At 44.4% G+C, this 26,619-nt stretch overlaps 1 protein-coding gene across 1 annotated transcript in view; it reads right to left on the minus strand.

Annotated features, from left to right (window-relative positions):
- The window catches only part of LOC124606617 (dipeptidase 1-like), a 1,437,429-nt gene that overhangs the window by 212,546 nt on the left and 1,198,264 nt on the right, over positions 1–26,619 (minus strand). The gene's annotated exons all lie outside the window — the stretch shown is intronic.

Below are 26,619 nucleotides of genomic sequence, written 5' to 3' on the forward strand. Positions count from 1 at the left end.
CCATTACACACGTGCAGAAATCTGGAGGTAGGACCTTCACAAAAGGACAAAGCCTCAGTTTCTGACCTTCCACTCGGCAACAAATCAAGCCTCGGCACGCTACTGTAACGTGTAGTTTCTACTTGTGGTTCACAAACAAAGTAAACAGTCTGCACCACTTCCGTCAACCACCTAGAGAGCTGAGGATGGCCTCAGAACCCAAGCGACAGGGATAAGCCACAACCACAAGCAGGTAAGTGCACCCTACAACCTATATAGCTTCAAGTGAGCTCTCCTCCACATCTCGGATGTATCCTCTCAACCCCCTCTAAACCCTCACATCACCACCAGGTATATCGAGCACACACTGGACATCGTTCTAGCCCAGACGCTACTCCTTTAAGCTGCACCATAGCACGCTTGACACTGGAGCCCCAAATATTTAACAATCCTCCCCCCCCCCCTCTTTCTTGGCGTACCATGACAGTATCCCTCGACTCTGCTGAAGGAGCGACCATTTGTCCATTCGTAGGGTGAATGGGCGGGCCCAGACGAGCAATCCCCACATCCACCCCCACCACCTAGAGGACAGGAAGGCGTTAGAACTTGCCACTCACTCTCACAAGGGGACCATAACGACCCATCATCAGCGAATACGTCCAGATTTATTGTTTATGCGTGGACAAGCTAGAAATGAACGTGACGGAAGGCGGATCTCCAGTTGGCCTACTGTTCAGAGGAACAAATGGCAATTTTGGAGCGGGTCGCGCGCGGCACGAGCCAGTTGTGCTAGCGTCGTTTCGAGGCAGCGGATGGCGCAGTGGAAAGAGTACAGAATGGTAATCCGAGGGACATGAGGGCGAGTCCCTACATGAAAAATTTTTTCCTATCCTTACTTCCAATTTTTACGCCATTGCAAGTAAACCGAAAAAATACTCTATGTATATTGTATCACGTAGTATTTTCATAGAAGTCATGAAAACTAAACGCAAAGGAACATTTGGGACTTTAAAGGAGGTTTTCAGAAATGGATTGCTAGGAGTACACGAGAACTTCGTGAACAAAATTACTTTTATTATTGTACAGGTGATGATTTACACTTTCTGGCGTGATACTCATTGTAAAACCAGGGGAAGCAGTAATTTTTTTGACACCTTGCACATGTTATAAACGCCACACTTTTACAATTAGGTGGATATTTTCACACTTGTGTAGAAAAACAATACTCTTTCTGGTGTCCTCAAAACGTTCTCGAAAAATTCACTTTACTCGTTCGAGAGCTAGCAAACTTATGAACTCCTTAGCCATAGCTAGGGTTGTCCGCAGCGGTCGATGGGCCTATTTTACCTGTACAGGCAACCTGTTGTTAGGGCCCAGGTGCCGATGGCTGCTCGAAGGTCAAAGTGGAACTAACGGGATAACAAGCCTGTACGCAATAGTTGCAGTCTCTTCTTGTAATTACAATGCTTTCTTGGAAATTTCGTTGCAATTCCAGGTCTTGCTTCCCTTTGCTTTTCATGCCTTTTATGAAAATGTTAATACATTCGATACAATGAGTGTTATTTCAGTTTATTTGAAATGTAAGTAATGTCAAGTTTGAAGAATATTTGCCAAGGGAATCGAGACCACGATCCTCGGATTACCGTTCCACACTCTTTTCGCTGCCTGGAAACTACGGTTACATAAACGGCTAATGACTCTCCACGCCTGAGCCAAAAATGCTATTTTTTTTAAACAGTTGGCTTTCTGGCACTCGAACTTCCGTTCACTTCCATATCTGGCCAAGCCACAAATTTGGACGAAAGCCGGCCGGAGTGGCCGAGCGGTTCTAGGTGCTACAGTCTGGAACCGCGCGACCGCTACGGTCGCAGGTTCGAATCCTGCCTCGGGCATGGATGTGCGTCATGTCCTTAGATTAGTTAGGTTTAAGTAGTTGTAAGTTCTGGGGGACTCATGACCTCAGAAGTTAAGTCCCTAGTGCTCAGAGCCATTTGAACCATTTTTTTTTTTTTTTTTTTTTTTTGGACGAAATCTGTAACGACGTGTAAGTGCGGTCTCCACCTGCGGCGAGCACGGTTCCGGCGTGATGGGTACACTATAATCTACGGCAGCAGCAGAGCTCATGGACAAAACAAGCAACACTGGAGATTCCCAGTGAGTCGCGTCAGCTTTCCACTTCCGCCACACGCCAGCAGACGGCCAACTGCGTCTGCAGTTGTAGCCGGAGCTGAAGCAAGTCCTCCTGCGCTGGCACCCATCGGACACACCTCCTACCCATCCAAATACCAGTATTCGGAAGAAAAGAATTTTAGTATCCCCTCAGCAGACATCGATATTGAGATGGCGTGGGTCTCGCGGCAGAGTAGTGCGGCAAACTGTTGCCAATGGTGCAAGTGAAGCATCGACTGAACAGACCACAACACCCATGTGATTACCTCTCGGCGGGTTACGCCAGGACCCTCGGTTCTTAATATGAATTTCAGCTGCCTCAGACATGACGTTCACCTCGTGCGTCGCAACCCGTTACCACGTGTTATAGGAGAAAGGAGAACCACGCCTTCGAGTCCACTAAATCTTACCCATTTCCCCATTCTGTGGTTCTATTTCGGTTTATGCACGCTGGGAGGCATTAATATGGCGCGGGTGAATAAAATTACTGACGTGTTACTTTGCGACTGTTTCAACTTGTCCATATAGTTGGAATAACATCTCCACTGGAGTTAGTGTTATCCTGGTTTGTTCCCTATAGAAGCTACAAAAGTTAGCTGATATATCGTAAGTGACGGTTACCATTACTTTTTACGAGAGCTGTAGAGTAACTAATAAAACATTTTTTCTCTCGGGCAATTTCAGACGAAAAAATGCGGAATTTGTTGTAACGCATAGTGTAATATTCCCCCTTGAGTCCCTATAGTTTCATGAAATTTCGATAGGTGGTAGCGCTAAACGTATACTTCAAAATGACGTCTGTGACGGAAGTGCGTTGGAAGCTGTGAGCTGTCACTGAGTTTCTTTTGGTGGAAAACTAGAGCTTCGCATATGTTCATATGCGCTTACGAAACTCACTAATTCCACGTGATTACCGACTCACTAATTACATAGATACGAAAGCTCGCTCGAATCAAAAACCGTGCGTTGGCCACACTACAACGCCCCGGCGTAGGATATCAAAGCATTACGCCGCGATTTGTATGATACGCTTGCATCGGGCGTACTGGTATATACTTCCACGTTTCCACATCTTTTGAAAGTGCCATTCACAACATTAATTACATATTTTTCCTAGATCGTTCTTTATCTTCTTACGGTCATTTTTCGTTTTGATTGCACTTATCACGTCGTACACGACCCGCTCTTTCTCTCACTTTCTCTATCTATCTCTACGTGTCTCTTCCTCTCCCCCCACCCCCGCTCTCTCTCTCCCTCTCTCTCTCTCTCTCTCTCTCTCTCTCTTGTCGCAAGATACCCTTCTGTCATCACAGTCATCAGTTTGCCTAAGGGAGAAAGGTTGAGTGCACTGTGTTTGTGTAATATCGTATTTTAATTGTTTGGTATTGAATTTTCTGAACCGGTGATTGTGAATCGTCCCGGAATTCGTCTAAGCCGTCGAAGAAACTCCTTAAAATTTACACTCTGCCTCACTGGAGTGCAGACCACCGCACATCTGGATCTATCTCATCTACCAATCCCGCAATTCAGCGCCCTGAGCTTCAAGCTACACGAGCAGGTCAAAATGGCTCTGAGCACTATGCGACTTAACTTCTGAGGTCATCAGTCGCCTAGAACTTTGAACTAATTAAACCTAACTAACCGAAGGACATCACACACATCCATGCCCGAGGCAGGATTCGAACCTGCGACCGTAGCGGTCACGCGGTTCCAGACTGAAGCGCCTTTAACCGCACGGCCACACCGGCCAAGGTCATTTCCTTACGAGCACCCATCGCCGATAGTTTCCTGTAGATAAAACCATTGTCAAGGTGTACTCTGATAGGGCTGGTACATCATTATCGCCAATTTTTATTGTGTGGAACCAGGATTAGTAATTATATTCGGTGGACTAATAGTGAGCTGATTCTAAATATAATTAAAGTGGTAGGAACCTGCTGGAATAATGGAAAGAACTGTCTGTTTCGTAATTATAGTTATTTAATTAGCTACGTACTGCATGTGTTTCAAATTTAAATCCATTTCAGTTAACAAGCAGTGTCAAATAACCTAATTGGTTCATTAGCACGCGCGTAGACGAGTAAATAAATTGTACGTCAGGAAGAACGAGTACAGTGACCAATGTGGGTTACTGTTAAAAATAATCGAGTTTCTGATTTCTGTAATCGACGTGGCGAGTACAATTAAGGTTCCCCGAAGGGACACAGCTTTGAAAGGAAATCAGTATTTTCGGAATATGAAACAATAAGCTGTGCCTCTATATCTGGTATAGTCTGTCCGTGTCAGGACTGCTATTTCCTTATACCTCAGGAACAGTGCGTAAGTCTAGTGCAACATTTCTACCAGCAGATTGTAACTCTACGAATATAACAACGTTGAGACTTTGATGGATAAAGGATTCCAGAAATAGCTGCAACCGGTCGCCTTGTACTATTCTTCAGTTTTTATCTCCATAACAATTATTTATATCGTGATATAAATAATTCACCACAGTTTCAGTGCTTAATTGTTTCGTCTTTGTATCTTACCACACCTACACAATCCCTCCCCCCTTTCCACACACAGTAGTCCAGACATTCAATAAATGTTTATCAAAGGGGGTTCAAAGGGCTCTGAGCACTATGGGACTTAACATCTATGGTCATCAGTCCCCTAGAACTTAGAACTACTTAAATCTAACTAACCTAAGGACATCACACACATCCATGCCCGAGGCAGGTTTCGAACCTGTGACCGTAGCAGTCGCGCGGAAAATGTTTATCATCTCACGATGAATCGCCAAGCAACTGGAAACCTGTCATCGAAAATAAAATGGAAAGGAGACTGGTTGCTGCTATTCATCGAAACCGCTAGCTAATTTGTTTTTCACCTCCATCTCCGGATAAAACAAATCGATGATCCCCGTTATGTCCCGTCCTTCGCCGAAACTTTTTGCTTTAAACTGCAATTTTTTATTATAATCGGCAACTACATAATGTAATTGTGTGACACTTATCCCTAAATTTCTTCCTTATCCTTTAGCTCTCTCTTCAGTGTTTGCACACAACTCATCCCCCTAGCCCACCTAATGATATTTGTTGTTAACTACACGTTTTATCCTAGAATTTGTCAATTTCATTGCCGAAAACAGTTGATGAACGAGGTCGCGAGAAGACATAGGCAACAGAAAGAGGTCCATGAGTTAACAATCACAAATAATCATTTACTTAGGAAAATAACACTTTATCGTTGCTCCTACGACAGTTTTTAGAAATTTATCCTACTTGCCCTGTACGAACATTTTCTGGTCACTGAATTTGGACAAAGAGACTAACGGAAGTCGCAATGATTGATATTCTTTGAAGACGTATTCTAGACGTAGAAAAAGTGCATTACAGTGGCAGATGAAGTGAGGGACAGGATTTTAGAAGCATGCCAATAATAGTCATGTGCTGTGATACTTAGGTGGAACACAGGTAAACAAAGGCGGAACATGACCCTCCTGTAACATGACTGGAAGTATTTTCCACATGAGTTTCTGAAAATCGGAAACAAACAACTTTTAACAGAATGAAATTTTCACTCTGCAGCCGAGTGTGCGCTGATATGAAACTTCATGGCAGATTAAAACTGTGTGCCCGACCGAGACTCGAACTCGGAACCTTTGCCTTTCGCGGGCAAGTGCTCTACCAACTGAGCTACCGAAGCACGACTCACGTCCGGTACTCACAGCTTTACTTCTGCCAGTACCTCGTCTCCTACCTTCCAAACTTTACAGAAGCTCTCCTGCGAACCTTGCAGAACTAGCACTCCAAAAGAAAGGATATAGCGGAGACATGGCTTAGCCACAGCCTGGGGGATGTTTACAGAATGAGATTTTCACTCTGCAGCGGAGTGTGCGCTGACATGAAACTTCCTGGCAGATTAAAACTGTGTGCCCGACCGAGACTCGAACTCGGGACCTTTGCCTTTCGCAGGCAAGTGCTCTACCAACTGAGCTACCGAAGCACGACTCTCCACATTCCAGAAAACTCAAGTGATATGTAGTTCGTGATTCTGCTCGTAGTAGAATCTTACACAATACGTAGTAGAACTTGGTTGATTACATTTTTTTGGAAGTGTGTCACGCAGCTGATTAAATCGGGTAACTTCATACTAATCTTCTCCAACTTGCAACTTTTAGACTGTTTGCATGATACGTAACCTGTTTCGAGATACTGACTCTCATTTTCAAATGCTACAAAGTAACCTATGTGAATGGTTTAAGAACAAGGTCAATTACAAGAAACTTACCAATTGACTTTATCCTCAACAGAGTGTGTAAAGAAGATTTCGCCCTAAAAAGGTTTTACACGATGTTTTGGAGAAAAATTCGTATCTGTCGGTATAGGACACCCTGGGCAGCCAGAAAAGTAGAATTTACTACTTACAGGAGAGGATAGCAAAGGTAGAGAGCAAACACGGGCAGTTTAATGAAACTGCGTTGCAGTCGACTGTCCATAGCGATTAACTCATTTACTGAAGAATAAAGTGAAGGCTTCCGACACATTAAAACATTGTCGTCAACCAATAAGTAAGAGCACTCTGTTTATCTCGGAAAACATAGGAACGTCATGATGAATTTATGACAACTTAACACTTTCTTGTGTATGGGGAGGGCTCATCAGAAGCAAGGAAGGTGTATGGTGCATCGGGAATGTTCCTAAACGCGTGTTAGGACTGCTGTTGTCCATTAAAAAAATAAAACATGCACCAGTCAATAGACAAAAACAATCTTGCAGTTTATGGACAATACTGCTGTACAAGAACGTATTTACACTCCTGGAAATTGAAATAAGAACACCGTGAACTCATTGTCCCAGGAAGGGGAAACTTTATTGACACATTCCTCGGGTCAGATACATCACATGATCACACTGACAGAACCACAGGCACATAGACACAGGCAACAGAGCATGCACAATGTCGGCACTAGTACAGTGTATATCCACCTTTCGCAGCAATGCAGGCTGCTATTCTCCCATGGAGACGATCGTAGAGATGCTGGATGTAGTCCTGTGGAACGGCTTGCCATGCCATTTCCACCTGGCGCCTCAGTTCGACCAGCGTTCGTGCTGGCCAGGGTAGTTGACTTACATCTTCTAGAGCACGTTGGGTGGCACGGGATACATGCGGACGTGCATTGTCCTGTTGGAACAGCTAGTTCCCTTGCCGGTCTAGGAATGGTAGAACGATGGGTTCGATGACGGGTTGGATGTACCGTGCACTATTCAGTGTCCCCTCGACGATCACCAGTGGTGTACGGCCAGTGTAGGAGATCGCTCCCCACACCATGATGCCGGGTGTTGGCCCTGTGTGCCTCGGTCGTATGCAGTCCTGATTGTGGCGCTCACCTGCACGGCGCCAAACACGCATACGACCATCATTGGCACCAAGGCAGATGCGACTCTCATCGCTGAAGACGACACGTCTCCATTCGTCCCTCCATTCACGCCTGTCGCGACACCACTGGAGGCGGGCTGCACGATGTTGGGGCGTGAGCGGAAGACGGCCTAACGGTGTGCGGGACCGTAGCCCAGCTTCATGGAGACGGTTGCGAATGGTCCTCGCCGATACCCCAGGAGCAACAGTGTCCCTAATTTTCTGGGAAGTGGCGGTGCGGTCCCCTACGGCACTGCGTAGGATCCTACGGTCTTGGCGTGCATCCATGCGTCGTTGCGGTCCGGTCCCAGGTCGACGGGCACGTGCGCCTTCCGCCGACCACTGGCGACAACATCGATGTACTGTGGAGACTTCACACCCCACGTGTTGAGCAATTCGGCGGTACGTCCACCCGGCCTCCCGCATGCCCACTATACGCCCTCGCTCAAAGTCCGTCAACTGCACATACGGTTCACGTCCACGCTGTCGCGGCATGCTACCAGTGTTAAAGACTGCGATGGAGCTCCGTATGCCACGGCAAACTGGCTGACACTGGCGGCGGCGGTGCACAAATGCTGCGCAGCTAGCGCCATTCGACGGCCAACACCGCGGTTCCTGGTGTGTCCGCTGTGCCGTGCGTGTGATCATTGCTTGTACAGCCCTCTCGCAGTGTCCGGAGCAAGTATGGTGGGTCTGACACACCGGTGTCAATGTGTTCTTTTTTCCATTTCCAGGAGTGTAAATCTACATGATTTTTGCTAAATGGGGACAAACTGTATGGTACGACCCCGAGAAGTAAGGACCAAATAAGGTCATATTACTTATAACTGGAAATGTGAAGGTGGAGGTAAACGATCTACGACAGTGTTGATTTCGATGATTCAAAGCACACCAGGCATGTGGGAATCTTCTGTTTGTACCAGTGTTTTAGCTTCCCGTTGTTAGGTGGAGCACCAATCATGCCGTAGCTACGATACCCTTTGTACCACCAAAGGCATGTCTTCCAGCAGCAGAGGAAAGGTCACCCGGAGGAAGAGCAGGTAATCCTCGCTTGTGAGGCGCTGTGGAAGGACGACTGGTGCGTGGAGGTGGTCGCCAGATGCTGCATATGGAGCACGTGCTGATCTCACCGCGGAATTCTCGACTGAGCCACACAAAACTGATTTCTGTAAAGTGTACGGGCCTGAAGATAGCGTTGACGCAACGCCGAAACTAGTAGCGATGTAAATGAAAAATCTTAAGTACAGCTGGAGGAATTTCATTTTTAATACAAATTATACCAGCTGTGTCCCACCTTTATCCAGTTTAAATATGGATGTACGAAGATCATCTGTCATTAGTATGGATGACAGAAATCCCAGCGACGTAGTGGCCCATGCAACGAACCAGCAACTGAACGATGCCCGCAGAGACAAAGACAAGTCTGTAGATAATAAGGCCTGCGTGAGTTGTGGGTGGTACTGGTAGTAGCAGTTGTGCAGAATGTTCCACACGGTCGTCTGGCTTAGCTCATGCTGGTGGGACACCTGCTTGGTCGGTCTTGATACCAGGATCACTGGCAGAGATCTTTTATTTGTAGTTCCACAGGTTGGCGATGCTCACAAACTACACGAAATACAGATGAATGGATATATGTGTAAATTTAATGGTCTATTAAGCGGTCATTCAATTAAGGAGTTCTTTTGCCACATTGGTCTGATCATTTATGAGTTGTTTCTATTCTGTATATGATAGTTTTCTTGTTAAGTAAGGAGGTGCTTTTTGTTGTTGTTTTTCGTAATGATTTCCACCCCGGGTATCGGGTGATGATTTTATATTGGTGTACGCGTTCTGCAAAAGTTTAATGATTTTTCCTGTATTTCCATGCTCTAACATGTTCAATGTATCTGGTGTCAAATATCCTCCTAATTTGACCTATGTATCTTGAATTGAGCCGGCCGGTGTGGCCGTGCGGTTCTAAGCGCGTCAGTTTGGAACCGCGTGACCGCTACGGTCGCAGGTTCGAATCCTGCCTCGGGCATGGATGTGTGTGATGTCCTTAGGTTAGTTAGGTTTAAGTAGTTCTAAGTTCTAGGGGACTGATGACCTCAGTAGTTAAGTCCCATAGTGCTCAGAGCCATTTGAACCATCTTGAATTGAACTCTTGATTTTGTGGGCTGTTTTTCAGCCTTCTCTCCCTTTTTTAAATATTGAATATTTTATGTGTGTAATTGTGGTTGTATGCATTGTGTGGAATCTTCTGCTTTCTGTTTCTTTCTCACTTTATGCTATTTCTGCTCTTTTATTTTGCGTGTTTTTATTAGATTCTTTCGTGTTAGTGATATCTGAGTTTTGTATCTTTTTCGTTTCCTGGTTTCATTGTTCATCTTTGTTGCTAAGTTTCTTTTGCATCCACTGTATGTGGCTATTTGTGTTATGGTATTCATTTCTTTTTGGTAGTTGTATGTGTCTAATGGTACAGCATTTAGCCTATGGAATATGTATCTAAGTGATGCCTACTTTTGAGATTTCAGATATTGTGGTGTCTCATGTATAACTGTGCCTGTTGCTGCTGGTTTTCGGTATATGCCAGTTGGGTGTTGGTTGTTGTGAATCTTCATGGTGATGTCCAAGAAATTTAATTTCCTATTTTTCTCTTTCCTTGTTGTAAAATGTACCTTATTATGAACAGAAATGTTGTCAGTTTTACCACTTGGTTCATCTCTAAGGCACAAGACGTCATCTGAATATCTGTTCTAGTGTTGGATTTTGTACCTTGTTGGAACTATTTTGTTTAATACAACGGTGTCTACACGATTCATAAATATATTTGAAATGGTTCGTAGCACTGCGTATCCCATTGATAATCCTTCACTTTGTAAACAGAATTCATTATTGAACTGGAAATAGTTCTATTTATTAGCTATAGCAGCTTGACTATTTTTGATGTATTCATTTGGAAGCCGTATGTGTGTCTTAAAATTTTGTTCTGAATATTTATTGTTTTAGTTATTTGTATATTGTAAATATAATCTCTACATCGAACGACAAAAGGGTGGCTGTGTCTGCAATCTATACGTTTTTAGGCATTGTATCAATTATATGGTTCTTCCTATAGTTCTATCGTCTTGTAATTTTAGTTTTCTGTAAGATTTTCAACATGTATGTTGTAAACGGATGTGTGGGATCTTTTCTATAATTCACACTGGCTCTGAAACGGAGGTCTTTCTTTTATAGCTTTCTTTGACATTGGAGGGATTCGTCTGTAGCAGTTTCCATTTTCAGTGTCTTCTAATGTTTATTCAATGTCTTTCAGAATGTTTCTCAATTTTTTTTGGAATCTGTTAGTTGGATCTGATTTTAGTTTTTTAATTTAATTTTTTTTGACGAACTCTAAGTTTTACTAAAGTGTTGCTCTTCATCCATGAGAACCATTGTGTTTCGTTTAACAGTTCTTGCGATAATGGTGGTGTTTTCCTGTAGTTCCTTTCTTAGGTTTTGTCTGTGCTACGGAATCTGTGTTTTCTTCCATCTGTGATGTTACGTTTTTGGTTTCATTGGTGACTAGACCTCTAGTCAGATCAACGTTTACCTCACTTGTTTCGTTTCTGTTTTCCTGCGTGAGAATGGTTTCTGACACAACTATGAGGTTTTCTACGAATTTTTCGTCTATTTTTGTGCTGACGTTGTGTTACAGGTGTTTTTCTAGCATTGTTATTTCTTTTGGATGCAAAACAGTTTGAGTGAGGTTAACCAGTGTCGGACAGAAGTGATGCTTTTTGTAAGACTGGATATAATTTGTGGCTGTGTTAGGTGTTTTAAATTTTCAGCCTATCTTCTGTTAATTTTTTCACTAGATAAATTACATATATTGATAACATCTGGTACCTCATAGGGAAGCCAAACAGTAAAATAAACCAGTTACACACAGACATTAGTTCTGTTCATGGTAGGATACGTTTTGCAGTGGAAAAAGAGCAAAATAGGCAGTTAAATTTCTTAGACATCATCACAAGGATTCAAAACAACTAACACACACTTAACGTCTGCCGAAAACCATTAACAACAACATCCACAATTAGACATAAGATATCACATCACCTGAAATCTCAAAAGGAGGCAGCACTTAGATATATGCTCCAGAGACTAAACACAGTGCTATTAGACACAGACAACAAGCAAAAATAAATAATACCATAACACAAACAACCATAAAAAGTGGATACCAAGGAACCTTAGTAACAAAGGTAAACAATTAAATCAAGAAACAGAAAAGAGCAAACATCCCGCTGTCGCCAACGCAAGAACAGAATCCCATACAAACAAACACGCGAAATACGAGAACAGGAACAATGGCAAGTGGGAAAGAAACAGAAAACAAACGATTGTACAAAATGACATACAACCACAAATACACACACAGAATATCCAATACTTTCAAAAAACAAGGCACAAAAGCAGCCCACCAAACCAACAATCCAATTCAAAAATACTTTCCAAAGACAACAGGAAACTCTGATCTATATAATAAATCAGGCAAATACCAACTAAAATTCAGCACATGTGATGGAAGATACATAGGTCAGATTGGGAGGACATTTTACACTAAATACATAGAACATGTAAGAACATGGAATATAGGATAAGTCATTGAACTTTCGTAGAATGCTTACACCAACAGCAACATAAAATTATCACCTGAGACACCGGCATGGAAATCTTAAGGATAAACAACAATAAAAACTACTTCCTCTCTCTACAAGAAATCTACCACATACAGAAAGCCACAACAGAGAAGAAAGATCTCATAAATGATCAGACTAACCCGGAGAAAACCGCACATTCTTTAACTGACTGCTCACTCAACATAACATGAAATGTATACACATTACCACAGGCTCCATTTACCACTACCATGTCGTTACATTTTTTTTCTATTATGACGATCCCCCCCCCCCCCCATCCCCATAAAAAAAAAATTCGAACCTAACTCGCAACCATCCCAACCCATCTCCAGCCACATCTCGGCTGAAAATACAACGCATTTTCACTAATTTACACACACTCTCTCTCTCTCTCTCTCTCTCTCTCTCTCTCTCTCTCTCTCTCTCTCACACACACAAACACACACACGCATTCTCTCTCAACCCTCTCCCACCTTCTAGTGTCTCTCACTGTTTATCTCTTCTTTCCCTGCCCTATACACACAGACACACATAGACACACATTGGTTCAAATGGCTCTGAGCACTATGCGACTTAACTCATGAGGTCATCAGTCGCCTAGAACTTAGAACTAAGTAAACCTAACTAACCTAAGGACATCACACACATCCATGCCCGAGGCAGGATTTGAACCTGCGACCGTAGCGGTCGCTCGGCTCCAGACTCTAGCGCCTAGAACCGCACGGCCACTCCGGCCGGTTACACACACATTATTTATATTTTTCACAAGTTTGCAATACACACAACCTACACGAAAAACAAACGAACAAACGTAAACACTGTGGTACTGTGATGAGCGAGAACACATACAACTTCAATTCTATTTCCAAAAGCGAGGTGAAGTGTAAATAACGCAAAAGGAGTACAAAAGGGGAAGAACTGCCAGTTGCATGTGTGTAACGAAGCTTCTTTCGACGAAAGTCTGTGATAACAACGGTGGAAGAAGCAGGGGTTTGGAGAATGTGTAAACAAGAGGCAGAAACGTCGTAGGTAAATTGTCCATCAAGTTTACAAAGAAAGTGTTGTTTTAAAGTAACTAAAAGTATACAAACATATGTGCCCAGCTGGCAAAATGACGACGGGAGATTGTTCGTAAATAAAAGCAAACGCGTCTGGCGTAAAGTCCTCTTTAATTAACACATTGCCGTCCGCACGTCTCGTAAAAATTTATTCGCTTTGCACCGGTAGCGCTAATTCGGATTACTTGGCTTGCCGTCGGCCGTACTTTACATTATCAGGAGACTATAAGTGTTACGTTTTACCAATCTCATCGTTAGTTCTCATGCGTTTTCAACTCTGTTCCCCTACTTTCATGAAATTTGGAAAACATACATACGTAAATAAAAACAAAATTTGCTTGTTTCATATATTTGTTTATTTGCACTGTCTTTGGTACTTTATATTTATCTTTCATATGGTATGCAGCAAAACGATCTCGAAGACGTAACGCAACTCCACAAGACTTGCACATTAAGTTTACTGTTCTGTTTTGTTTTTGTAACATTCATGGCAGTTTCTTCATTATCGTTTATTTGTTCCGGCAATACGTAGGCCTATTAGTTGGTGTTGCTTTACATGACCGGAATGTCTGTCAACCGGATCATGAGACATACGCGAAGTCGTGGCAACCTCCACGTTTGGCTCCACGCATTCATCGTAAATAATCGTATCGTCTCTTTCATCTGCCATGATGAAAGAGGACACGTACATATAAAAACAAAAAAAAATGTTGACGAGCGTAACTTATTGTTACCTCAACAAAACACCAACAGAATGCAAGAGATACTAAAGTGCTGTTGCCGGCCGCTGTGCAATACTATGCTCACGACACCACTGTGATGTCGCCGGATGGCTGAGTGTTAATTGCACTACACTTAAGACGTGGAAACCAATCACACAATAGGAAGGAAGACAAGTAGCTGAGCGCAGGCAAAACGATTGAAAGTACAGATTTGACGTATCAGAATGGAATTAACTGATGTGAAGACATAAAATCGTTTGCAAAAAGTGTTAACAGGTCATTTCTTCCAGAATGAGATTTCCACTCTGCAGCGGAGTGTGCGCTGATATGAAACTTCCTGGCAGATTAAAACTGTGTGCCCGACCGAGACTCCAACTCGGGACCTTTGCCTCTGGCGGGCAAGTGCTCTACCATCTGAGCTACCGAAGCACGACTCACACCCGGTCCTCACAGCTTTACTTCTGCCAGTATCTCGTCTCCTACCTTCCAAACTTTACAGAAGCTCTCCTGCGACACTTGCAGAACTAGCAAAGGTCCCGAGTTCGAGTCTCGGTCGGGCACACAATTTTAATCTGCCAGGAAGTTTCATATCAGCGCACACTCCGCTGCAGAGTGAGAATCTCATTCTGGAAACATCTCCCAGGCTGTGGCTAAGCCATGTCTCCGCAATATCCTTTCTTTCAGGAGTGCTAGTTCTGCAAGTTTCGCAGGAGAGGTTCTGTAAAGTTTGGAAGGTAGGAGACGAGATACTGGCAGAAGTAAAGCTGTGAGGACCAGGCGTGAGTCGTGCTTCGGTAGCTCAGATGGTAGAGCACTTGCCCGCGAAAGGCAAAGGTCCCGAGTTTGAGTCTCGGTCGGGCACACAGTTTTAATCTGCCAGGAAGTTTCAGGTCATTTCTTCTTACTCAGAAAACTCCAATTATGTGCAGCGCGCTTGTGAAGGTAATTACAAACGTTGGACATGTCTGTCACTTCAGCGGAAGTACTTGTGATCCGCACCTTACCAGTTTAAAGGAAGAGTTCAGAGGTCATCGGAGGCATCATGCTGGTAGACTGGGAACGGGACGTGTCCAGCAGTAGAAGATTAAGGGCCGTTTCCAAAATTTGCACATGCGCATCATTGAGAAAAGAAGGGTACACTGTTTTTGGGTGACATTGTTGTGAAAGCTTAACAAATCTGTATTGAAGTCACATTGTGAAGAAGCTTATTGTCCTCACCATAACGTTTGCCAAACAACTGACTGAATCACTCTATCGAAAATGATATTTCCAGAATCTTAGCAAATCCTGGGACGATACACGTGGACGCCCGTGAAGCCGTACATACCAGGGTCGCTCACATGTGTAGCAGAGGCACCTAGTGAGAGAATTCCACACTACCGCCTCAACGGACATGATAGCATTTCTGTATCCTCTTGAGTCTCCATCGTACGCGTGTATAGACGCAGAGCAGCGTTAAATCAGTTACTCACCTACCAGATCTACTTCCGTCGACAATACTGTCCCGCGCCCCTGTGTAGCGGGCCCCTCTTCCCGTCTTGCTGGTGTGTATGGGCCACGGCCGGGGTCCCATCAGAGCGGACGTGGCCAGTTACAGGTAACGCTGTAACGCCGTAACGCTGCATCAAGTGGACGCGATCAGTCGGGCCGCAGCCGCGGCGACAGTAATTCAGTTCCGCCCGGCGACCTCTGCGCCCTTTGAGGGGCGCGCACCTGCCCTAGGAGCGCGGCCGCAGAGCAAAGCCGGCCACGGCCGGCTCGGCTCACCTGGCGACGGAGTCCCGCCGAACCTCATTCCGCTAACGCGTCGCCAAAGGACTCCTCCGCTCTCTCATGCCGCTGCCGGCGTTGCAAACAGACCGAAATTGAGCCCCTCTATTCCCCCCGCATCCCTACTGATGGCTTTCAGCAATTCGCAGGCAGAAGTCATGACTTCCTGACAGACAGAAAGTTCCGCCTATCACAAGCGTGGCATGGCTGTTCCTTGTATAGGGAAGCAAGCGCCTCAGCTACATAAAGGCAGTGGCGACACAAAGAAAGACGGACTTTACCCCCTCTTCCACCCAGTCCCAAGGTGAAGCTAACAGCGCGTCTCTGCGTTTTACGGCGGTTGACATAGGAGTATGCAACTGCATAACATAAAAATTTGATAGTACTATAATGACGTAATTTGTTAGTGGAGTAGTACAGAGATATGTAGAAGTAAGGAATAAGGAGCTTGAACATCATCAGATAAATAGTTTCCCCAATAATTAATGTTTCAAATGGCTCTGAGCACTATGGGACTTAACGTCTGAGGTCATCAGTCCCCTAGAACTTAGAGCTACTTAAACCTAACTAACAAAAATACACCACACACATCCATGCCCGAGGCAAGATTCGAACCTGCAGCCGTAGCAGTCGCGCGGTTCCGGACTGAAGCGCCTAGAATCAGTCGGCCACCGCGGCCATCAATAATTAACGTTTTACTAAGTCTTGCATCCGGCAGGATTTAAAGACACAGAGTTCAAACTTTGGCAAAACCTGTAATTTGACGTGATAACATGATTTAGTGATGTTCAGTAAACCACCTTCAGTAATTTTCGAGCTTTTAAAGGAGATGTAAATTTTGGATAAAAATTCAGTAAAACATAGCGAATTATCGACTGTTTAGGTATAAGCTAGAATGTAAAGATTGCAGCATCGTCTTTTTGACTGCAGAAAGATTACGACGTATCAAGTTGCAAGAGATGGATATAATTTACCAGGAGTACAACGTTGATTGAATGACCAGTTCAGAGTTTACAGACAACATAGCTCAATTCAAAAAATCGTCACATCCCATATATTCTTATTATAGTAGGAAAATGAAACTGAAATGAAATATCGCTTCACCATAGACCTATAAATCTACGGCAGGTAAAATCACAGTCAGTGCAATGTCAGTTGGGAAAGCATTCAGTGAGTAAGGCAACAATTTTTTCTCGGAAACTTCGGGTGCAAAAAATTCGAAATTTATTGAGAGACACGTTGGAATATTCCAGTTTGAGCTCCTATAGTTTCATGAATTTTCGGTGGGTGGCGGCGCTATATGTAACCTTGACAACGGCTCCTGTAAAGCAGGTGCGTTCCAAGCAGAAAGCTGTCACAGTGTTTCTTTTGCTGGAAAACAAGAGCATCGTAGATATTCAGTAGCGCTTGCAGAACATGTACGAAGACTTGACACTGAACAAAAGCACGGTGAGTCGTCGAGCAACAGAGACGAGCTCGCAAAGCTTCATTCGACAGTTCTTCCTCACCCACTCTACATCCCGAATCTCGCACCTTCTGACTTTCATCTGTTTAGCACAATGAAGGATACACTCTGTGGGAAGCAGTATGAGCATGATGGGGAAGTTAGTGACGCAGCAAGAAGTTGGCTCCGACGTCGACTAGTAGAGTGGTACCAGAAGGGCATACAGGCCGTCCCAGTGAGGTGGCGTAAGGCCGTCACACTGAAAGGAGGTTGTATTGCAAAGTAAGGTTGTGTAGCCAAAAGAGTGGGGAAAAATGTGGTGTACTGGAATCCTGAATAAAGCTAGCGCGTTTTCAGAAAAAGAGTGTGTTGCATTACTTATTGAATTATCCTCGCAGTAATTTAGTATGCCAACAAGATGTTTGCTCGTTGGCTTTAGTCAACAACGTGTTTCGTCATCAGCCATCAAATCAGTGGCGACGTTGCGTTGTGCGGTTAGTAGCCACCGTGAAGTATGCCGCGGATGGCTGAATACGAAAACTCTTTGAGAAATTGAAAATACTTCATCTATTTCGATCTAACATCGTTTGCACGTTCCAGTTATTCTAAATTTGAGTGGCGAGTGCAATATTAAACGTTTATAGAGCAGATAACTTGTCTTCTGAATTCAAAAATGGCTCTGAGCACTATGGGACTTAATATCTTAGGTCATCAGTCCCCTAGAACTTAGAACTACTTAAACCTAACTAACCTAAGGGCATCACACACATCCATGCCCGGGGCAGGATTCGAACCTGCGACCGTAGCAGTCCCGCGGTTCCGGACTGCAGCGCCTGGAACCGCAAGACCACCGCGGCCGGTTGTCTTCTGAATTATTCGAGCAATTTGTCACTGAAAAACCATTTTTAAATAATGGAGCGTCACGTGCTGAGGAGATCAATAAAATTTATTGCGAATAATTTGTGCATGTGAAACCGTAAACCTCTGAATTACACTGAGGTGACAGAAGTCATGGGATAGCGATATGCACTTATACAGGGGGCGGTAGTGTCTCGTACACTAGGTAGAAAATGGCATTGCATTGGCTGAACTGTCATATGTACTCAGGTAATTCACCTGAAATGTACTCCTCGCGATGATGGCCGCATTGCGAAAATTTACAGACTTCAAACGCGGAATGATAGTTGGAGCTAGACGCATGGAACATTCCATTTTGGAAAACGTTAGGGAATCCAGTATTCCGAGACCCAGAGTGTAAAGAGTGTAAATAATCAATAAATAATATAGTGTAAATAATCAATAAAATTTAGAAATGGATTACATGTATAAAAAAAATCTCGTGTCGATATGACGTCTTGGGTCACTACTAGTTTCGACTCCCATACACTCACGTGACGCAGTAGATCCAACTATATTGGACATACTCATGTAATGCTACACCATTACAAGGATTTTACTATCGTGTAACCACTCCGCCAGAGGCCGTGCATTATGAACAGGTGCTCGATTGTGTGGAAAGGTGCAATCGCCATCCCCGAACTGCTCTTCAACAGTGGGAAGCAAGAAGGTGCTTAATACATCAGTGTAGGCCTGCAATATGATAGTGCCACGCAAAATAACAAGGGGTGCAAGCCCCCTTCATAAAAACACGACAACATCATTACACCACAGCCTCCGAGTTTCACTGTTGGCTCGGTGGCAGATGACGTTCACCGGAGATTCGCCATTCCCACACCCTGCCATCGGATCGCCACATTGTGTACCCTGATTCGTCACTCCACACAACGGTTTTCCACTGTTCAATCGTCCAATGTTTACGCTCCTTACAGCATGCGAAGCGTCGTTTGGCATTTACCAGCGTGATGTGTGGCTTATAAGCAGCCGCTCGACCATGAAATCCAAGTTTTCTCACCTCCCGCCCAACTGTCATAGTACTTGCAGTGGATCCTGATGCAGCGTGGGGTTCCTGTGTGATGGTCTGGATAGATGTCCGCCTGTTACACATTACGACCGTCTTCAACTGTCGGTGGTCTCCGTCAGTCAACAGACTGCTTTCGTGTTGTTACGTGTCCCTTCACGTTTCCACTTCACTATCACATCGGAAACAGTGGACCTAGGGATGTTTAGGAGTGTGGAAATCTCGCGTACAGACGTATGACGTAAGTGACACCCAATTACCTGACCACGTTCGAAGTCCGTGAGTACTGCGGAGTACCCCATTCTGCTTTCTCACAATGTCCAATAACTACTGAGGTCGCTGATTGGAGAACCTGGCAATAGGTGGCAGCACAATGCGGCTAATATGACAAACATATGTTTTCGGGTGTGTCCGAATGCTTTAGATCATATAGTGTATAAGACAAAGGCAAAGATGACTGAATTACGTAGTTTATTTCACAACACGAGTAATAAAGGAAGACGTTTGGATTTCCAGGATCGAAATTGGTATAAAAGCATTCACTGTCCTGTTGTGTTATTGCAGTGTTGCCACCTTGTCCAACTTCTGTTGTTACTATTTAGGTGAAAAACTCTCTTTGAGAGTGATTCTGTTAGGGTTTGTAGTTCTTGCAGTGAAATTGACGTATTGCTCTTTTCAACTTACATACGGCCTCAAATTGCCATCCATTGCGATAAACACGCGTTGCAACTATTCTCCAAAGGTTTTCCATGGGGTTCGAATATGGGTTACGTGTAGGCCAGGGCAAGACATCTATATCTTTATCATCAAACCACCTTTTGGTTGTAGCACAAACGTGGATAGTGCATTCTCTTGTTGGAGATTTCAGTCTAACGTGAAGCCAAGTAATGCGTTATTTACCGTTAGCTCAGAAGGCTGCCCAAGTCATAACACTCCCACCACCGAAAGTTCTGCTCAGTCTCACCTGCTGCTCTGTCACCAGATCATGTCAGTAATACTAAAATACGTTCGGCGCATCTAAATGAAATTTCCTCTTCTCACTGAAGATTACTTTAGCCCGTTCTGAAGTCCACGACACGCCTGCAGCAAACTTCATTCCAGCCTGTTCTGCTTGGGTGTTGGAAGCGGTTTTTGCAGTAGTTTGTTGAATGCGAGATGCTTTTAACGTAAAAAAATTTGCCGTATACGTCTTTCAGTTACTGGCAACTGTAAATCAACAACAGATTTAGAAGAACAACGGTTTGTGGCCTTTGTTTTGCGCAAAATTAACAGTCTCGGTACCTCAGATAATTTAGTACTTTGGCAATATTTTCCGTTCTGTCCACATCGTGCACCCAGTCTAACGAAAATATCAATCGTTGCACTTGAACGGTTATGTTACTTGGTGATAAAAGAGTCCCAGTTCCTTGTACTCAACGATTTTTGCTTTTTAATCACATGGCATTATGGTAATCATTAATTGTGTCTGTTTCCTGTTTGCATTAGAGGCACGTACACACACGCTAACACCACACAGAGCCGACTGCCTTTACTCCGTGTTCCACTGTGTACCACCTGAATCTCTGATATCTTGCTATACGCTGTACAACTGACATCAAATGCTGTATCATTTGACTGCATTTGTCCATATAATGGATATCATACTAGTGCATGTACATTGTCCACAACTATGCCGACCGACAGTGCTAATTTTCCTACAAGTATTGATGTCTTTATATTGATTTCAACTACGGTATGTATTATACTTAAAATAAGACTAAGACTTCCGTAAACATAAACCCGAAACAGAGCCGAGCAGAGTGGATGCGTCTTCGAGGACGAAGAATTCAGCGGCCATCGCTGTTGCCGATTGTCAGTATCGTGTGCGAATGGAACTAGTTTACCCCAAATAAAAAACACAGCGCATACCGTCGACAGCTGCACTGTTGCGAAGATTTTTTTTTTTCATGGTGACAGGGAGACAGTGATAAATGTGAAAAAGAAATGAAACTGAATGCAATTACTCTTTAATGAACCAAGGGTCCTTCATACCAAAACATTCACAAAATGTCACAGAGCAAGCTCTGAAATATTGCCGGTGTTACTGAGGTTCAGCTTTTACATTTGCGCTAACATCGATTAAAAGTTTCATTGATGACTTCGCTGGCAGTGAATTTTATGTCGGTGAACCGCTTTCCGTAAGATGCGATCCTCTGAATTTCGGAGTGACAAGTTTAGCTTCTATTGCGTAACGTTACGCTGTCAGCGGTGCCAAGCGCGGTCGAACGTAATGAGGTAATGAGCTGTCAGTTCCAGCCACCAGACTGATACCGATACGGCGGGGACTGTGATCACATTAACGCTCACATAGGTCGTTACTGTCACTCTCGGTACATCAGTTTCACGTTGTGCCGCTGAATTTTGACACACTTAACCGCGCCAGTGTATGCTCTCCAGTGTCATTAATTCTTTGAAATTTGTGAACAACTCTGCGTTCTGACTGTCGACACAAGACAGAATTTACTACTTATTTAAAAGTGCTACGTGGTCAGCACTATTAAATATTTGTTTAATTGAGGGTAGTTCAAATTCCCATACGACTACACAGGTTTGGGATCTATAACCCACATCTAGAAGGATACTTTGCAAGTCGTACTTAAGTACCTGGCAGAGGATTCACTGAACCACCTTTACAATAATTCTCTATGATACCAATACTGAACAGCGGGCGGAAAGAATGGACACCTACGTTGTACGTCTAAAAAGTACAGGGAATGGTTTTATATCTGAACGGCAACTTGGTACATGTGTGCGTGTATGTGCATGGGTCTTCAGAGACTCCAAGAGAATCGATACACGGCATACACTACGTGTGACTGGATGTGTAAACAGACTCCGACCAGCTGAACGCAGTCAGTGTGGGAGTACGTGTCACAGCGCAATGGAGCAACGTGTAAACTTTGAGTCCTGCCACAAATCGGGGAACATGGAATGTTGGTGCAGGTGTATGGGAGGGAAGCCGTGAGCAGAAAATGTGTTTATGATTGGTTTAAACGCTTCCGTGAAGGGAAGGAAACAACTGAGCATGAGCTACGTTCAGGTTGGCCATCGACAAGCCGAACCCCAGAAAAGATCCAGAAAGTGCGACAGATGCTGGCACAAATCGGCAACAGACTCTCAGATTGATTTGCGCAGGAATTGAGCATTAGCAAGGACACGGTGCACACGATCGTCCGTGATAATTTGAGTAAGCAGAAGATCAGCTTCAGATTTGTCCAGCACCAGCTCACAGATGAGCAGAAAGCAAAACTTACGGGAACTGCTGGTTATTTCATTTCCACGTGTGACCAGGATCCATTGCTTCTGAACACCATCCGTCACAGGAGATGAGACTTGGTGCCACCAGTTCGATCCGGAATCAAAACGGCAATGGACGTCATAAGTGTTCACCTTCCCTGCGAAAAAAAAAAAAAAAAAAAGCCGCCTGCAAAAATCCTAGGGGGTAACACTGTTGATCGCCTTTTCGATAACAGCTGCAGCTGCAGCTGCAGCTGCAGCGTATCCTGTGGTTTCGACCAGAGTTGCACAGGACTGGAAAGTGGATGCTGCTCCTTGACAATGCCCCTACACGCTGCACGAACCGTGTGCGCCAATTCCTGGCGCAGAGGATGGTGGCTGTTCTTGAACACCCTCCGTACTCCCCTGATCTGGCTCCTGGGGACTTCTTCACGTTTCCCCGCTGCAAGGCTGCCATGAAAGGTGAACGCTGTGCTGATGTGAATGCCATAAGAGATCTTGTCACAGCCATTCTGCGATCGATTCCACAGGAGGCCTTGTCGCTAGAGTCCAGAAGCTGTAAGAACATTGTCAAAAGACTGATGCATCGGGTGGCGACTGTTTTGAAGCTCAACAAAGAACATTCGTTTGTATCTTTTGTTTTGTCTGTTGTCTGATAGCATTAATCGAACATTTTAGACAGACTACGTACATGTTTCCGTGCGGGCTCTGCTTTCCCTTATTTTATTGCGACGATCGTTTCTCTCCATATAGATCGGCGTCAACAAAATATTTTCGCATTCGGAGGACGAAGTTGGTGATTGAAATTCGTGAGAAGATTCCGCCGTAACCAAAAAAGTCTTTGTTTTAATGATGTCCATCCCAAATCCTGTATCATGTCCGTGACACTCTCTCACCTATTTCTCGATAACACAAAATATGATGATCTTTTTTTGAACTTTCTCGATGTCCTGCGTTAATCCTATTTGGTGAGGATCCCAGACCACGCAGCAGACGTTCAAAAGAGAAGGGACAAGCGTAGTGTAGGCAGTCTCTTTACTAGATCTGTTATGTTTTCTACGTATTCTGACAATAAAACGCCTTCCTCACAACAGTTCCTATGTGTTCTTCCCAATTTAAGTTGTTAGTACTGGTAATTCCTAGGTATTTAGTTGAATTTACGGCCTTTCGATTTGACTGATTTATCATGAAACCGAAGTTTAATGGATTCCTTTTAGCACTCATAAGGATGACCTCACACCTTTCGTTGTTTGGGATCGATTGCGAATTTTCGCACCAAATGGTTCAAATGACTCTAAGCACTATGGAACTTAACATCTGAGGTCATCAGTCCCCTAGAACTTAGAACTACTTAAACCTAACTAACCTAAGGACATCACACACATCCATGCCCGAGGCAGGAGTGTCGAACCTGCGACCGTAGCGGTCGCGCGGTTCCAGACTGAAGCGCCTAGAACCGCTCGGCCACTCCGGCCGGCTTTTCGCACCATACAGACATCTTTTCTAAGTAATTTTGCAATTTTTTTCGATCTTCTGATGACTTTACTGGACGATAAATGACAGCTTCCTCTGTAAGCAAGCTAAGACGGCTACTCAGACTGTCTCCCAAATCGTTTATGTAGATACGGAACAGCAGAGGGTTTATAACACTACCTTGGGGAACGCCAGAAATAATTTTTTTGTTTCTGTCAATGACTTTCCGCCAGTTACTACGAACTGTGACTTCTCTGACAGGAAATAACGAATCCAGGCACATAACTGAGACGATATTCCACAAGCACGCAATTTCACTACAAGCCACTTGTGTGGTAGAGTCTCAAAAGCGTTCTGGAAATCTAGAAATACCTAAAAAGACCGTCCAGTCCTCAACATAAAGCTGCTGCTACCACAGTACCTGCCTCCCGCGTGTAGTGGACTCCTGACCTATTCAACGGAATCCGAAACCAACCACCCTATCGCGCGAGTGGAGGAATCTGCAGTCTACATGGTCACAGAAGCTTCTACGCCTCTGGTTCAGACCTTCCATGTGATTCTGTAGCAAAGGCCCACAATCGGTCCTGTCCACTATGCTGCAAATGGTGAGCTCTGCCTTCAACTCACAACCAAGACTGGCAGCCTTTACCACTTCTGTTAGCAGAGAGAATCTGTTCCGATCCAAAGCAACACACATTATTGGTACCGACGTGAGCCATCACCTGCAGCTGGCTGTACCTTGTGCTCTCCATGGCATCCGGAAGGACCCTTTCCACGTCTGGAATGACTCCATCCGGAATGTACACAGGCTTTCTTCGCCTCCTTGGCAATCATTTCCTCAGGGGCCCACAACGCGCCTAAGGTTGGAACTTCCAACTACCGATAACTCCCCCCTCTGTGGGTGTCCGGATCTTGCAGACTGAAAGGTTTCCTCTGAAACAGGACAGCAGAGCATCTGGCTGAGAGACAGTGTCAGCGACATACAGCACCTGGAAGCTGTTTGTCAGACTAACAGGGGAGGCCTTACGTGCGGCCACCTGGGAAGCCTTTCGCCGCCTCCACGCCCCACGGCGACTTCCCACTCGATGTGCTGGACGTCCTTTGGATCCCCACGGCCGGCCCATAACAGTAATGTCCATCCACTGCAGCTTCGAGCTGTGTAACAGAAGCCATCACAGCCTGGAGCTGAGTGCAAAGTGTCACCAACTCGGCTCACATCCGCACACAGCAATCACAGTCCCTGCCCATATACCGAGCAAGGCGGCGCAGTGGTTAGCACACTGGACTCGCATTCGGAAGGAAAACGGTTCAATCCCGCGTCCGGCCAATCTGATTTAGGTTTTCTGTGATTTCCCTAAATCGCTCCAGACAATTGCCAATTCCTTTGAAAGGGCATGGCCGACTTCCTTCCTCGTTCTTCCCTAATCTGATGAGACCGATGACCTCACAGTTTGGCCTCTTCCCCCAAGCAACCCAACCCAACCCACCTACTCTTACTAAAGACCATGGAAAATTAACGCTACACAGACATGCAAACACTATGAACATGGGCTACTCTAGATATTGAAAAAAAAACGTAAGAAATGTGTTCAATAAATTAGATTCGTAAGCAGAAAATCAAAAACTGAACTAGCAAAGCATTCAGAAGAGACTAAATAATTTGCTCCTGATTAGGAACTTGTAATATGTCATAAAATCAGTTTACGTTCTAACACAAGTGAAAACGTGAGATCTGTGTTCGTTAAATATTAGATTAACACGCAGAAACTCAAGAATCTGAACTACAATAGCACACATATAACACTGAACAGTTCTCTCCTGGTTTGGAACTCGTAAAAGTCACAAAATCGGTTAGCTCCTTGTTGCAGCTTGTGTCTCGGATGGCTGGTGATGCGTGACTAGCTGACTAACGCCAATTTCTGTTATTCCATTGATTACCTAACGTGCATGCCGGGATGCTTACGAAACACCAGTAAGATCATTTTTCAATATAGCTCATTAGTTTGGGACACTTATCAAATTACGTTTGTAGAAGAGACGGAGAAGATGCAACGAAGCGCGCACGTTTCGTCATATGGCGTTTAGTAAGCGATAGACTAGAGGGTTCCGGAGATGGTCAAGAAAACAGTGACCTTGTGTGCCACAGAGAGGTTCACCTTGTACTTTGGAGAGCGCGCGTTGCAAGAAGAATCGGGCAACAAATTGCTTCCTCCCATATACGTCTCACGTAATGAGCACGATGAGAAACTCAGAGAAATCAAAGTTCATGCGGAGATGTTCTTCCCACTCACCATTCGCGAGTGGTACAGTGCTATCGTAACATGGCTTACGGAGAATAGCGGTCGGAAAAAAAATACGGCTAAACAGAGAAAAATGGTTGTTGGGACATAAAAAGCAGATGCTAGTCAGACCAGCAAGTTGCGCTGTTTTATTTCGCCACGAACAGCTCCTGTATGCAGTGTCCTCAAAACGTAGCAAGTGTCAGTCTTGGTCATAAGAGCCTTGTGTACAGCTGTGAATGCATTACTTTGAGGCTAAGTGAATTGCAACTTGGAAAAATTATTGGTCCTCGTACCGTAGGTGCTTCCCTAACCAAGGCAGCCGAAGTGTTAGGTTCAAATGATTCAAATGGCTCTGAGCACTATGGGGCTTAACATCTTAGGTCCTCAGTCCCCTAGAACTTAGAACTACTTAAACCTAACTAACCTAAGGACATCACACAACACCCAGCCATCACGAGGCATAG

This window comes from Schistocerca americana, chromosome 3 (genome assembly GCF_021461395.2).
Source record: "Schistocerca americana isolate TAMUIC-IGC-003095 chromosome 3, iqSchAmer2.1, whole genome shotgun sequence".
NCBI lineage: Eukaryota > Metazoa > Arthropoda > Insecta > Orthoptera > Acrididae > Schistocerca > Schistocerca americana.